General features: G+C 41.8%; 1 long non-coding RNA gene across 2 annotated transcripts; it reads right to left on the minus strand.

Annotated features, from left to right (window-relative positions):
* Nucleotides 1–2,451: 2,451 nt before the first annotated feature.
* Nucleotides 2,452–6,134, minus strand: LOC125693530 (uncharacterized). Of its 2 annotated transcripts, XR_007377141.1 has the most exons (3): nucleotides 6,044–6,134; nucleotides 4,748–5,841; nucleotides 2,452–3,978 (listed from the first exon to the last, which is right to left on the minus strand). It is a non-coding gene; the product is annotated as an uncharacterized LOC125693530 (long non-coding RNA). The 2 variants fall into 2 exon arrangements; XR_007377140.1 differs by lacking the exon at nucleotides 2,452–3,978 and having other exon boundaries at nucleotides 4,566–5,841.
* Between the last annotated feature and the right edge of the window lie 6,498 nt (nucleotides 6,135–12,632).

Consider the following 12,632-nt stretch of genomic DNA (forward strand, 5'->3'; position numbering starts at 1 on the left):
AAAAATTATCCTCTGTAAGCAGGAGCCCAGGGCAGTATTTTCCCTCATTGACTCCACAGCCTTGGTGCAGGCTTGGAGGCAGGACATGCTTCCCAAGCAGTCTATGATACACAGCAAACTTGGCTCCTCTGAATGATGGAGAGGGCACATTTAATTTCTAAATATCAATTTAGAATTGAATTAATTGCATTCCATCTGCTGTTTTCTTGGCTTTATGCAAGGCAACTGGCTTAGAAAAAAATCCATCAGAGAGCCTAGATGGCCACTATTTCCTTGATTTTAAAAGTCTGAATATAAAGGGTTATCTCCCAGAAGGTTGTTGGCAAGGGATTTCTAATCCTTAGCATCTTTTCCTTTTTCCTGAATCTCCTAGCTCAGGGGCTAGTCACTGCAGACACTGTAATTCAAATACCTCCCTGCCAACAAAGACAGAGGAGAAATGCAGACAAATGGGACGCTTCACAGATGCCCTTCCACGTTGTGTTGGCCAAGAATTCTGGTTAAACAGAAACAGCTCCTTTAATGTCCTGGGCACAATCAATAAATGGTAGGAATCCCAGCAGCAGGAAGGTCCCACAACATACCAAAGGCAGTTCACAAAGACAAGGATGTGCGTAGTGCCTACTGTCAATCACTTGGTACTCTCTTAAGTTGTAGAGCCTTGGTCTAATGAGTTGAACAAATCATTTCCTGGAAAGCTATTCTCATTTTGACAAAGGTATCAGTTTAGTTGCATACTCTTTATTCTTTGAACTAATTAGCCTTCTTTATGACGTTATTACTGTACGCAGGCTGAATTACATTCAGAGACACAGTACGTAAAATTAGTTTTATTGAAATTCATGCCAATACATCATCATTTTCTTCTAGGTCTGAATGTGGCTTGCCATTTGCAGATAAGACCATGTGAAAAAAAAAAATAAAAATAACACTGCTCAGCTGGTTAGTGACATACAGAAATTAGAAAGGCAGAGAATTCATTTAACATGAGATCCTCTGAATAGGGCAATTGTAGTACACATGGTTTGACAATACATGTCACTCAGCATGTGCAGGACAACTGGGGGATCAGGCCCAGTGAATACAGGGTCTTGAAAGGCATGTCCTGTTTGACCAACTTCGTCTCCTTCTATGATTGAATGACTCACTTTGATGGATGATGGAAAGGCTGTTCATGGTCTATGTGGACTTCAGCAAAGCCTTTGACATTGTCTCCCAGAGTGTTCTGGAGAAGCTGGCAGACCATTTTGAACAGGTACACTCTGCTGGGTAAAGAACTGGCTGAAAGGCCAGGCACAGAGAGTGATGGTGGATGGAATTAAATCCAGCTGGCAACCAGTCACAAGAGGTGTTCGCCAGGGGTTGATATTGGGGCCAATTCTGTTTAATATATTTATTGCTGATCTGGACAAGGGAACTGAGCATACCCTCAGTAAGTTTGCAGATGGCAGTGAGCTTGCAGGAAGTGTCAATCTGCCTGGGAGTAGCACGGTCCTACAGAAGGATCTGGACAGGCTGAATCACTGGTCTGAGGCCAGAGTGATGATGTTCAACAAGACCAAATGTTGGGTCCTGCATGTTGGCCAAAATTACCCCAGGCAACACTCCAGGCTTGGGGCAAAGTGATGGGAAGACTGCTTGGAGGAAATGGACCTGGGGGTGTTGGTTGATGCTCAGCAAAATATGAGCCAGCAGTGTGCCTAGGTGGCCAAGAAGGCCAGTGGCATCCCATCTTGTATCAGAAATAGTGCAGCCAGCAGGAAAGTGATTATTTGCGTGTACTCAGCCTTGGTTAGGCCACATCTCAAGTACTGCATTCAGTTTTGGGCCCCTCACTACAGGAAGGACATGGAACCCCTGGAGTGTGTCCAGAGAATGGCAATTAAGCTGGCAAGGGATCTGGAGCACAAGTCTTGTGGGAAGTGGATGAGGGAACTGGGATTGTTCAGCCTGGAGAAGAAGAGGCTCAGGGGAGACCACATAACTCTCTACAGTTCCCTGAAGTGAGGTTGCGATGAGGTGGGAATCAGCCTCTTCTCCTGCACAACTAGTGACAAGACTAGAGTGAACAGCTTCAAGTTGCACCAAGGGAGGTTGGATATTAAAAAAATTATATTCTTCAAAAGAGTGTTCAGGCACTGGAATGGGCTGCCCAGGGAGATGGCTAAGTCACTGCCCCAGAAGTGTTCAAGAAACATTGAGATGTTGTCCTAAGGGACATGGGTTAGTGAGGAAATATTGGTGATAGGTGGACAATTGGACTAGATCATGGAAGTATTTTCCAACTACAGTGATTCTATGATTCTACACCCAGCATAAAAACAGCCATCAGCACCCTGCGGTTTGAGAGCTGTCAACCCAGCTTTTGCTATATGGGCAGTGATCTACTCTCTGCCATCTCGTGCTTGGTATGGAATGATTCAATTAGTAAGGAAAACATACCTTACAATGTTTTCACAATGTCTTTTACAACATCACAAAAAATATAAGACTGATCATAGAAGCATTTAAGCATCTCCTGCTACCCATACACCAAATACTATTACCTAGCTATATTGCTTCTGTCCAGCTTAGAGCATGTTCTCAAATATTTGATGTCATATAAAAACACGTCAGAAAAAAAAAAACTGTGAAGTGCGACTTTATATACATGTGGCCAAAAATGCTACAAGGAATTAGAATTGTACTTTCAAATCATTAAGAAAACATCACATATATTTAGTTTAGAAAATAAAAATTGAGAGATTTGTTTATTGAGAAGTGTCTGAAATTGCCACCAAGATGAGAGACTCAGAAAAGCGCACTACAAAGGTAATGAGGACAGGAGTGGCTTGCGGCCACAGTGATTGTATTTTGGTGGCATTATGCTGAAACAAGGAGGCTTCAGATCAATCGGAAATACTGTCTGTAAGACCCTGAAGCCAAGGAATTGGGATCACAATATTTGAGAGCAGACAAAGCTTGTGTGTAGGCAGCCCCAGACCAGATAATCTTCCTGAGCATCACCTAGCTTTGTGAGAAAATGTACATCCACCCTGGGGTAAAGGATTCTCATTAACTTCTCCTCTGGAGGGGGGAACAAAACCCTTCCCTGACTTTGAAGACAGGCCTCTGATCATGTCTATTTGCACATTTTCTAGATGTACATATTCAAAGGGATTTATCCCAACTCAGCTCCTGAATCCCAAAGACTAAGACTAGCTTATCTCAAACCTTTCAAGCTATTCCCATTATTTCATTGTTTGAAGGTATTTATAAATGTGGGTACAGAGTCACACCAGTGAAAGCTTAAGTGAAATCACTTAATGCCCTTCCTGAAAATGGCAAAAGGAGGTTTTGAACCCTGGCTTATTCCCTTTGCTAAGGGATTGTCTGGGTAAGTAAGGAATGTTCAGGATAACCAAACTAGCTAAGTGCATGCTTACTTAAGTGCTTTGCTCAGTCAGAGACTTAATGGACTCAAAAGTCCTAATGCTATTTAACCCTTTACTATAGTAAAACTAAGGTCATGAACTGTGCGCACCAGGAGAAAGATAGTGATGGTGAACAATCAGATGTCACTGCCTGCTGGGCTGAATCCCCAAGAAATGGGCTACAGCAGCCCAGATCAGCAACTTCCAATGAGGTTGGTGTGGCAGTCCCAAAGGCCATTAATTATTCCCTGTGGGGCACATGCTGAGCTTGAAACCAGTGCTACCAATTTGCTTAGAGAGATGGGAGCTTCCCTTTAAAAATACAGTGCAATGCCATGCAAGTTCTTTCAAAGAATTTTATATGAGGGGTCCTGATAGTCGTATATCTGATTCTGAAAGAAGTTGCAAGTAAGTCCCATCGCAAACCTCCTGGAAGCTAAAGAACACTGTTGGTGATCTCTCACCATCACGAGTGCTGAGAAGTGTCTCTGCCAGTGCTTCCAAGGAGGCTTTCCAGGAAACATCGCCCAGTGCTGCAACAGCATCTTCTTCAGGCACCTGGGTTCTGTGAACATAAGCATTTTATCAAACTGTTATTGTATTAAATACTTTCCAGCAGCAGCTGTAGCCCATGCAGCCTGCTCCAGCACACTTCTGACACCAGAAAATACTATATTATTTTCAAAAGGAGGAGGAAAAGAAAAAAGAGACAGTGGGAATGTGAAGGTATCTACAGGACCGAGGCTCCAGCATGGCTGGGCAGAAGTCAGGGGTTTAGGTTAGTAACCTGGAGGATCTAAATTCCAACCATGCTTTAGGCACCTTTGTTTGAGACACCAAATCTTTGAGATATGGTTCAGTTGTTTCTGACTGTCTCAGAGAGTATGTATATTCTTATTTCCCTTGGAAAATACTGTTAAAATCCTTGCTGTAAATTGTATCCTTTTGATACATCTCTAGTCTAATGATGGTTATGCCTATTTTAAGATAAAACCATCCAGGCAGAAGGATAGAGCAGTAGCAGAGAATATACTGTTACAGTCAAAATGAACAAGGAAATCCACTGTCTTACTGTTGTTACTGCATGTACATAAAAAATGTGACTGGAAGTAACCAAAATAATTTCTTGAGAGAGGTGAGCCAAACTGAATCCTGAATATTTTAATCCTGTTTATTGTTTCAAACTTCATTCTGAGAATAATCGTTCAGATATGCACTTATTTTAGACTCCAAAGTTCAGAATTCAACTCTTTTTTTAATAAATGCAGGTTCTCTAGCTATCTATGTGTGTATAAAAGAGTATGCATTTGAGTGCATAAATATTACATACTTACAAACATTTGCTACGTGGACACCAGTGATACTGCTGGAACATCCTAGATAATATCAATACAGAGCTCTGGGGTGACAGTCAGGAATACAAGGGACTGGGGGTGATTCCTCCATCCTGCCAGCAAAAGGAAAGGCTAGGAGGAATAGAAGAGGGACCCATGAAAAAGAAGGAATTATTGGCTTTTTTCCCCACCTGCAGGCAGATATTTGGTCATTTCCAGGAAATCAGGGCCGCACCATGCATAATGGTTACTTCTGAAGACAAACAACATAGCTCCAAACGTCCACCCTTCCCCCTTTCTTTCTCTCAACTTCTACTGCTGAGCATAACATAATATGGTATGGGATATTCTTATGGGGTAGAATTGGCTGTCCTAGCTATGTTGCCTCCCTGTTCCTCATGCACCCTAAAGGCCACATGCTGGCTGGTCAGCGTGCTAAACAGTGATCTTGATGATGTGTTGGCACTGTTCAGAAACACCTAAAACAATGGTCTATTATCAACACTGTTTTGGTCACAAATACAAAGCACAGCATCATACGAATTGTTACAAAAAAACTCCATCCCAGCCAAAGCCAGTACAAACTCTGCCCCTTATTCCATACCATTTACATCACTCTTAGGCTCCATATTATCCGACACATCCTCATTAACCACCATCCACCCTCCTGCCCTTCAATATATACACAGATAGAATCCCCTTAGCCTATGGACCACTCCTGCAATCTGTCCATAATATGTCCATTGAATTCACAGTCCCCTTTGTGGTGAGCCTGCTTCAGCGTGGCCTTGTTTGTGGACCACAGTCCATTTGGGTTGTGCCAGCTCTGATGTATCATTACCCATAAGCCACAGTCCCTTCAGTAGCGTACTTGATCTTTTGTGGGTTGATTTGGTCACTGTTCCAAAACATAGCACCATATGCACTACTGTGAAGAAAACTAACTCCATCCCAGCTGAAATCGGTACAGTCAGCTTCTATGACTGATGACTGGCTTGGTTCACAGGAGAGATTGGTGGATATTGTCTGTCTTCAGCAAGGCTTTTGACACTGTCTCTCACAGAATCCTCACAGATGAGCTGTTGAAGCATGGCCTGATTGAACAGACAGTGAAGTGAATAGAAAAAAAGAATGAAGAATATTCTATCATCTGTATTCTGAGATGAGAGATTAGTAGATGAAACATGCTATAGATAAAATATAACAATTGAACAATCAATGAATAGATAGTATAGCATATCCAGGAGTTTGTCTAACGCAATTATAATACTAGAGTAAGGAAAAGAGGACACTCACCCTATCCTGGGCTCACATAATAAACTCCAGTGCAGTAGATCTCCAGAAAAGATCCTTCCCCACTGGCAGTCAGTTCTTAAATGGGTCTAGGAATTGCCTTCACCTGTGCTCCTGTGGCTGACTCATTACAAACAATAAAGACATGAGAAACATCAAAAAATGGGCTTTACTCTATAATGCTGAACTGCTATTTGATAAAAAACATGTTTACAAATCTCTAAGTAAGCATGGCATAACATACTTACATAATTACATAACATACTTAAGATTACCTTGGTCACAGAAAGCCAAGCTTTAAGGCCACATAGGATATGACAATGCACATTCAATAGCTTGGTCCTAATTTCTCCTTTTTTCCCCCTACAGATCTCTCCTTCCAAACCACCACTATCTATATGCAGCACTGCATATCAGCAGCAAACATGGAATCATGATAGATTTCTTCCCTGGGATGTAACAAAGAAATAGAAGAAAGGGATAGTTGTCCTAAAGCATTTATTCCAGGACATGTGGACACTGTCTGGTGTGGGAGTGGGGGGTAAGCAGCAGAGCGAGTACAGTAGGTAGGGAGACCTGATGTTCAGAGTCAATAGCACACAGGAAACAGTCACCACATCAACTCACCAGCAAGTTTGCCTTGGTAAGTGTAGGGGTCCTGAGAGCATCTGCTCCAGCTGGAGTTACAGCTGCCTGGGCTCATGGCTCTCACAGCTGCCCACTTCTTTCAGTGACTTTAGAAGTCAGCCCTGCAGAGTGTTTCACCCAAGCTCTCCACTTGTATGCAAGATACATAAGTTGCTCTGAAAGTAACACCTCCCATTTATTTCCATGGAAACTACAACAGTTAAAAGAGCTCAATAACACTCCTTGGGAGAGCAAATTCTCAGCTACAAAGCACTTTTTTGCAACATTTTTCAACACTGTCACCACGTTTAGTTGTGCTTTTTAGCAACCATGTCAAAGGCCTGCATGCTGTGCTCATAAAAATCTGCACCAGCAGAGGTGGCCCACTGTTTCACAGGTTGCAGGAAATACAGAAGGATCACCCCCTTCTTATCCCAAAAGGCAATCCACATCACTCTACCCACTGAAGGCTCTGACTTGAACTTTTTCTTTGACCACAAATTCATATGTCACCACTCCATGAGCTGCCATTTTGATTCTGGCTCATAGTGATGATATCATGTCTTGTCACGGGTAATGATGCAATCCAGGAAACTCACCTTCAGCCCTATATTAGTTCAACAGGTCCTGACAAATTGCATGTAGTTTTCTTTCTGTTCCTGGGTGAGCACTCATGGGATCTATCTGGCACAAACTTTGCAATATTCCAACTCTGTTGCTGCCATTTTCAGTGCATTGAAGCCGATATTCAGCTCCAAACACAGTTCCCTGGCCATAATCCATTGATTTGCACGGATGAGATGGTTGAGACTCTCTTCATTTTGTTGTGTACCAGCTGGTGTTTGGCCCAGCTGCTGGTACTGGGTCTAGCTGAGATGGAGCTAAGATATTAACTTTCTTTACAGCTGCCCCAAAGGTATTTTGTTTTGCATTTATATCTAAAACTGTGTTGCTAATGCATTTTGGCAGTTGGTGAGCAGTGCTTATACAATGTCAAGGCTTTCTCCTTCCTTCCCAGCCCAAAGTCAGCAGGCTGGGAATGGGCAAAAGGTTGAGAAGGGACATAGCCAAGACACCTGGCCTAAGATGACTAAAAGAATTATCCTGTACCATATGACATTGTACTGGGCAGTAAAAGATTGTTGGAAGCCAGGGGATGGGGAACGTTCATGGTCACATTTGTTTTCCCAATGTAGTGTTATAAACGTTACATGAGATCCTGCTTTCCAGGAAAGTGGCCCATGATTCACCTGCTGATGAGAAGCAGTGAATGCATTCCTCCACTTTCATTATTATAATGCATGGCTTTTGCTTTTCTTAGTAAATCATCGTCTCAACATATGGGACTTTCAACCTTCCATTTTCCTTCTAATTTCCCAGGACAGAGGCATAAGCAAAAGGCTGCTCACCACACTGGCCATGGATACATTAATCTGTATCCCAACCCCAAGCTGTGGGTTGAAGTTCTGGCCTGGCCTCAGCCTGTCCCCAAAAGGTGCCTGATGTCCTAGGATGGGGTCATGCAGAGAAGGGTCAAAGTTAGAGGAGGCAGGGAAACTCCAGACACACGTGCAACCGGTCAGAGAAATGATAAGTGTTTCAGCTGCCATACATCATATAGAACTCTGTTCTATACGCTTAGTTGCACAAATCTGTCTGCCAGGCTGTAAATATTTGGGGTAAGGCATCTGTGTTTCATTCAACCTGTATAATACCTAGCAGTGTTCAGTGATGGAGCTGCTGCCCAGAGCTGTGCAGTTGTTAAATAAACCTACTGCAGCTGTATTTCCAAAGTTAAAAATTCATTCATGGCAGTGCTAGAGTAAAACAGACCAAGACAGGTGGACCTTAACACAGAGTGTATTTTGAGTCTACATTTTATTTGATCTTCCTCTTGATATTCTTTCAGCATTACATTTTTCCAGGAGCTATTTTTTTCCTACTGAACTTTAAGGCTCCGGTCTAACACTCTGACCAGGTGTCAAGCAGGTGCTGCTCAAATTCACAGCAGGTTTGCAGTCCTGGCACATTACAACTCAATCTTAGCATGGTATATATAGCCTGTATAAATACATAGAGTTCACAGACAAGGAAGTTCAGGAAAAAGGTGGGGACTAACACCTGTGTCTGTATTGATTAGCCTAAGGCACTGTGTACCATCAGGCAAGTGTCTAAAAAGTACTAAGCAAGCTGGGATCACTTGACAGCCTTCTACACGTATCTGCTCTTTTCAAGATGACATGAAAGCCACGTAATGAAGATGTAACTGTCAGAGAAGACAGGCATATGTTTATGTCACCTCTGTCCAACTTTTGCTCTCAGCAATGCTGGCCTCAGTGGGTAAGTGGTGTTGCACATGTAGAAGTACCATTAAACTGATGGTCACCTTATCAGCCTGTGACACAAATCCAAGGTAACAGAGACATTAAGTCTCTGTCACAGAGACATGAAGTGAAAATCTTGTTTGGCTTGTATTTATTAAAAAAATCAGCAAGAATCAGGGGAATCTGAGAGTCTGTGGACACAGCTCCCAGTCATTGGTGAAGTTTGTCTTAATAGGGATCCCTGTGACTCAACAGCAGCTGCTGACAAAATACTGCCTGGATGATATACAGGAAATGAATGGGAAAGAACAGAGACAGGACCCCAAACTTCAGAAGAGTGACATTCCAGCTTTTTAAGGAATTACTGGATGAGATCCCCTGAGAAGCTGTCCTTAGAGATGATGGAGCAGAGCAAAGCTGGCAGCTCTATAAGCTCTTTCTGACAACGTAAGAACTCTCTGTTCCTCAGCACAAGAAATCAAGAAGAGGAGGAAAGAAACCAGCAAGACTGAGCAAGAACCTGCTGGTCAAAATAAGGGATAAGAAGGTGTATACGAACTGCTGAGTCATGGGCTGAACTTCTGATTGATCACCTGAGAAGAGCAGTGAGTCAGCCAGAGGAGCACAGATGAAGGCAATTCTCCTGTGCTGCCGGAAGGGGTGGCTCCACCCCTCCCAGACCTGTTTAAGAGCTGGCTACCAGTGAGGAAGAGGTTCTTTCCTGGAGATCTGCTCTGCTGGAGTTTTGTAAGTGAGTCTAGGGTATGAGTAAGCTTTTTATCTATTCTCTTTGTTATCATAATCTGCTTTGCTAAACTCTCTTGTTTATTTTGTAATTATAACATCTTAATATTCATTTATTACACAGAAGGAAGTTCACAGTTAATGGAAGCAGGTATGGGTGGCCTGGAAAGAATATAGGATGCCATCCAGATGTGAAAAGATGAGATCAGGAAAACTGAGGCACAGATAGAACTGTGCATTTGATGAGGGATGGGAACAATAACAACAAGGGGTTCTATGTTGGTCAGAAGAGACAGTCCAAGGAGAGTGTACCTGCTATACAAGAACTGTACTACTGTGCTGACAATTAATTTCAAAATGCTTTAATGGGCTTAAAGATAGATGACTATATGACCATGTGGAAATCCAAGAGCAGTGCTACCTTGAATTTTTCCCCCAAAATGAGAGTTATTGTGGCCACTTTGTTCCTTGGGCTGTGACCTTTACAGTGATCTTAAATTGATTGATTGTTGTCTTTCTTATCTGAGAAAAGATAAACTAGGTAACATTCCTAAACTAATATGAATAGCTTCCTTTTGTGTTGGAAGCTACATGATACAGACGTCCTTCTTACATTCCCTACTTCCTTTTGCTTGTTGCTAACATGTGCATAACAATATGACAGCCATAAATTCTCATGACACTGGAATATAAAGCAGCATTTCAGTCCTTTATTTTATCTGCTACTTGGTTCAGGTAAATAACAATTAATGGCAGCTACACTACCTGTAATTGTAGTTATGGCTCTGAATTAGCTCATGAACTGTCATTATCAATTCTAAGGACAGTCTTGAGGAACATGGAAATGAAATGTGCAGTATATGAAATAACTAAGCATGTTTCAACAGTTTCTTGCAGATGTTACAGAACCTTTATATTTCTTTAATGTTTATTTGCATAGACATAACTTTTTTTTAATTTAAAACAGAACGGTTCCTTGAGCTTTGGCTGAGCCAGATTTTCAGCTCACTTGTGTAAGTCCAAGGTATGTGCAGCAGAGTTTATAGTATATACAGGGGTATCTCAAAACATTTTATGGGCTACTTCTGGTAACTGATCTGACATTTCACCACAGTAGTGCCAAACAAGTGCAAAAGCTCTGCCTTCCCTCTGTACTGATGGTCCTTCCCTAGCTGTGGTGGTGTGGAGTAGCATGCAGGCTGACATGCTGCCCAAATGCCTCATGGATTGCATGTGATATTCTGCTGCTGAACCAACTACAGCTCATTTTGTGCTGGTACATTAGACCAAATCTCTGTGGAGCTGCAGTAAAGCATCTTCGTTACCTTTGTGTTCACTTCTGAATAAGATTTCTGGAGCTAGGGATATCACACCTTTCATCTTGGTTTCATCAGGGACACATAGGTGCTCTCTACTGACAACTTCTCTGAAGTGTCAAGCTCTTTTTATTGCTTGTAGTAGGTAATTTCAAAAATCAAACTACAAACTGTAGAGCAGAAATAACAAGGAAAGAAAGATGATCTCTGAATAAAACTATAAAAGGGTTACACAGGATTATTACAGCAAATGTGGACTGCAGGAAAGGACATCCACCACTTATTTACATGATCCAAAGCTTCTAACAAGATAAAGCTATATACAACAGGAGTATCAATTTCCCATTATACACTGCCTTTAAACACATACAGCACAAGATGTAGCCTCGGGCTTGGAGTATGTCCTAACTTGGGGAAAAAAAGTTGTGAATAATGTGGAAAAAATGCTATTAGCAGAGTCAAGCTATGGTGCAATGCCCTCTGTGTGTGTTTATATACAAATAGATAAGCAAGTTACTCACTTTGAGCATAAAGTTTCTCAAACTTTACTGCTTTAGATTTTTTTTTGTTTACAAACATACTAAAAATCAAATACTTGGCACAAGAAGAATCTGCTTTTTTACGAACTAGCTGGTTATCAGTGTATCATGATGTTTGATCAACAAAAGCACACTACACATACAAGAAAGAACTGATTTCTGCTTCCATTTACATCAGCTTCAATGGAAACGATGCTGGTACCTCAATCTTTACATAACATCCAGGCACTAAGGCTATTTGTTGCATGGTTTCAAGAATCAAAGGCAATGCAATCAACTAGAGAGAAGCTACTTAGTGGTTCTTTTTATGCAGCATATAATGGCAGTCAACAGGTCTTCCAAAAAGGGATGAACACAGCTGTCAGGTCTCTAGACAGTATTTTTCCTTCCCAAAGCTCATTTTCTGTTCCAGAACTCCAGGGTGAGAGGCAGAATGCTGGGGAGAATGAGGGAGTGTCAGCTGAGATTTGGTGTATGGAAATGGATGTTAGTGAAGGTTAGGACTTAGGACTAGGGCTGCTATTGCTACTGCTGTGTCTCTTGTAGTCCGCAGTGCAGAAACAGTGAGCAATCTGAAAGACTGACTGGCAGTGAGAATCATAAGGAAGATGGAAAAAAGGGATGAGGAACATACAATGCTCCAACCCTCATCCCCACCTCCAAGTTAATTCAGTGTGGGCTTTTCTTGATCAAAGTTCCTACCCCACAATATATTGTAATTTATGTGTGTCTCAGACAGTACAGTAATGCTGAGCTAATGTGGTTTTGTACTTAAGTAAACATGTTTTCAGAGTTGCTAATGCATGACAGAAAGTGCTGGGTTGAAGTCTTTCCTGAATTAGGAGAAGAAAGAAAAACAGCTATTATAAAAGAAGTGTGCCTGACTGAGTAACAATGTATCAGAAAGTCTGCAAACCAGTGTATCAGTCTTTGATAAGGAACTACTTTTAATGATTCCTGGGCTGAAAACCAAACATCCCTTTTTAACCTGGGATCCTCTGTAGAGCACACAGCTAGTGCTTTTCAAATTATTATCCTGTTT

The sequence above is a fragment of the Lagopus muta genome, chromosome 5 (assembly GCF_023343835.1).
Source record: "Lagopus muta isolate bLagMut1 chromosome 5, bLagMut1 primary, whole genome shotgun sequence".
In the NCBI taxonomy this organism is placed as follows: Eukaryota; Metazoa; Chordata; class Aves; order Galliformes; family Phasianidae; genus Lagopus; species Lagopus muta.